This window comes from Chenopodium album, chromosome 21 (genome assembly GCF_948465745.1).
Source record: "Chenopodium album chromosome 21, dcCheAlbu1.1, whole genome shotgun sequence".
NCBI lineage: Eukaryota > Viridiplantae > Streptophyta > Magnoliopsida > Caryophyllales > Amaranthaceae > Chenopodium > Chenopodium album.
The window spans coordinates 35,751,193-35,754,874 of NC_137854.1; the positions used below are offsets into that span (position 1 = coordinate 35,751,193).

The following is a 3,682-nucleotide window of genomic DNA, read 5'->3' on the forward strand; positions in this document are numbered from 1 at the left end:
GTTCATTTACACCCATATAATATCACCAAAGCATGTAAAAAATCTTAACACGTAGTATTTGGAGTAACAGGTGAGAGTTAACCTCTATTATAAGAGCAATAGCTAGCTGCAGACACACTCCTACCGGATGAACTTAATTTCATAAGGCAAAGAATAATAATTAAAGCCTCTAAGCTATTATGGCTATCCAAATGACCAATATTGTTTCATCAAATTCACTTGCTGATATCATACCAATAATCCTAAACATACACATCAATCTTATAGCAGTTCCATTTCTGCTTTCATCAGACCCTAAAATTAAATTACTACCTTTGTTACATATTATTTACAACGATGTGACATAAAGTAGAGAGAAAAAATGTCTAATCGTTGCAAATAATATGTAACGGAGGTAGTATAAAAATAAAATAACAACTGTAATTACAGACAATCAACAAAAATACATAAATAAGTCACTTTTAGCATTGCAAAATCAAACAACAAATGAAAATTAAGAATGAGGAGAAGGAAAGTTGGCACTAATAAAACTGCCATGTTAAAGATCACACCACAACATTAAGAAAAGAAAAAACTTAAAAAACAAACAAGCCTACTGCAACCCTCCTCCTTTATATCCAGGCTTGGGACTGGCAGTGAGCATCTCACTGGCGGAGTTAAAAATGTTTTTTTTTTTAACCTAAATCCAAAATATAGACACATGAAGATACCCAAAAGGAATAAAAAAAAGTGAGGCATAATAACAGAAATCTTCAGCAAACATCTTACTATCAATATCACAAAACAGTACAATCCACAACTTAATATTTTTTACAAAAAATATAAACATAGAAAAACTATACAATACTAAGTATTAGCTTCATGCCCAAGAATTTACTTGCTCAGCTAAAGGAAAAAAAAAAAACTACAACAGATGGGGAAACAAACATATTCTTTAACGAGTTAAATGCACCATTCTTATTAAAGCTAGCAACAAGTGTTCGACAACCCATAAGATCAACACAAAATCTGGAAGACAGATGCACAATTTGATGAAATGCACAAAAACCGAATCAACAACACTTAAACCACAATCAACATCCATGAAGCATCATCAAACGAGCATTAGCAAATGCATATCCACCTAGCAAAGTCGATGAAGTAACGAGAAAAGCAACTGTCTTTCAGGTGTCAACTCAAACCCAGACTTCATAGCAGACCAATGACATAGTAACAGTGCATACAGATCCATTAACTCAATCCCAAAAAAGACCACCGCAAGATCCACCATTTTCATAAAGTGCAACATCATAGGCATACATACTTCATATTAAACAAGCCACCCATACAAATTTAGATCTTCAGAGAAATTTTACCAAAAACTCCTCCCTTTTCAGCAGATATCCCTTGTACAATCATAAATCAACTTCCAAAAGAAAAGCAAAAGCCAGCACTTCATGCCTACAAACACACTGCTGCAGAAGTAACTAAGACAGCTGATAAAAGTAACTATATCAATAGCATGCACAATGAAGACAATACAGGAAAAGCAGACAGAAGTCCCAACATTAAATCAGAAGCAGAACTCTGTGCTTTTCCTCCTTCGAGCTGTAAAAGTCTTCATATCACAGATTCATATCCGCAATAAACAAACCAACACCCCAAGTCATTTTACTTTCCCCCAACTGAAAATAATAGAGAAATAAACCTTTCATGGACAAAATTCTTAACATGTATCCAACACATCTTCCAAAAATGCATGATTGCAACAACCTAAGGATATCCACCTTCACCTAAAACTTCCCGACAAATTTAAACCCAATTCAACAGAAAATACCCTGTTATCACCAAGCCCGTAAGATTAATTGAACATAAAAATATCATCATCGAATGTGAATTTCCAGGGGTTACACCAAATAGTCAAACACTAGGGCAACATAAACCCGAAATGTGCAAGCTCATTAGAAGTCATCAGCAAAAGTGCACAACGTTAGGCGAAACCCATTAACCCGAGTACAAGAAACCAAAATCTACAAGCACGCACCTAAAAAATGATGCATGCCATTGCGAACTCCAGCCACTGTAACACCAAAAGAAGCTGGCGAGAAACAAATCCAAGTAAAGGATTAGAAACTCACTACGTTTTTAAATGACAGGGGGCTATGTTGACACATAATGGCGCACTGCAAACTAGTTGACACTGTCAGGAACAAAGAATACATTCATGATAGAGCTCAGAAGAACTCCAACCTTCAATTTCATAAAATCCCAAGGCAATGCCAAACCAATGTCAGTACCACAGATCATCAAAGCTACAGCATTAAGCCAAGTATGCTGAAGCATAATGCATGAATAATAAAGTACAGTATTGTACACTAGGTAGTTGCACCAGAAGAGGATTGAGCAGCAAAAACAAGAAAAGGTGAAAGTTAAATCATAACTGCTTGGAAACATTCAGGAAGAGAACTCCATAACCTCAAAGAAATAATATTAAGCACAGTTATCCAATGTAATGTGAGGAGGTGAGTCACAGGAACAGAACATAAATATAAAATCACCAGAACCTGAAACAGAAGGGATGACAAAAGAGGAATATGGCCCATGCAGTTAGCTATATTTAAGAGAACACAATCCAAATCGAGAGTACTGCCTGCAAAAAAATCGATCACAAGATAATCTTTTAAATAGATAGAAACACAGAAATCTGCCACAGTATAAACAGCCAGGACAATGATACACATAAATTCAATACTTCGCTTGCCTTCAAATTAAGATGCCAACTTCTTTCAAGGTCAAAAATCAAAATCATAAGCAAGTGTTTTAACAGATGTAGTCTTACAACACATGCCGGAGATATGTCCATGATTAACTAAAAGGAAAACCATAACACCATTCCACTGCCAACTTACACATGCTGGAGATATGTACGTGATTAACTAAAAGGAAAACCATATCAACCATTTCACTGCCAACAAATTGCTGTAATAGAATTCCAATGACGTCAGTAAGAAGTCTAAAGTCAACATCAAAGCCCCCATTGAAAAACTACAGAATCCAAAATTAACTCAATAATTCATTGTAATTACCCAATAATCATAGAAGCAAGACACAGCTCTGCAAGGCCAACATGAAAGCAGCAGCAGGATAAGCAAGCCTCAGCAAAAATTTATGACTACAAGCAGCACAACAAGTGAACAGCAAAATGAAAGAACCACCTAACCTAAACAAGTTGAACAGCAAAATGAAAGAACCACCTAACCTAATCAAACAGCTCAATAGATCAATATAATATACCAAGAACCTATTTCCAACTCCTTCCAGCAGACCCAACCTACTTACAAAAGAACGACAAGGGGATTTTTGGCTACATCAAAATTGCTCATCCACCAATTCCCTATCCAGGAATAAAACAAAAAATTAAAAGCAGGTTTGGTTCAAACTAAAAAGAATTGAAGGTAAACTAACATCCTGCAAAGGGAACGAGTACTAATCAAAGTAATTAGTTTTTGCTGCCATTGTTTCAGTCAATGGCCCTGAACTGCAACTTACAAGAAGAGCAAACCTACCGGAACACCAATAATTCAACATCAAGAAGCAAAGGATGAGGAATAAATAATAAATAAATAAATAATAAATAATGAAAAATAAATAATAGATAATAAATAAAAAATAAATTAATAAATAATTAATAAATAATAAATTA

General features: G+C 34.9%; 1 long non-coding RNA gene across 1 annotated transcript; it reads right to left on the reverse strand.

Moving 5' to 3' along the window:
• Positions 1 to 737: 737 nt before the first annotated feature.
• On the reverse strand, positions 738 to 3,682 carry LOC145601471 (uncharacterized). The gene is made up of 2 exons (XR_014104404.1): positions 3,066 to 3,682; positions 738 to 2,958 (listed from the first exon to the last, which is right to left on the reverse strand). It is a non-coding gene; the product is annotated as an uncharacterized LOC145601471 (long non-coding RNA).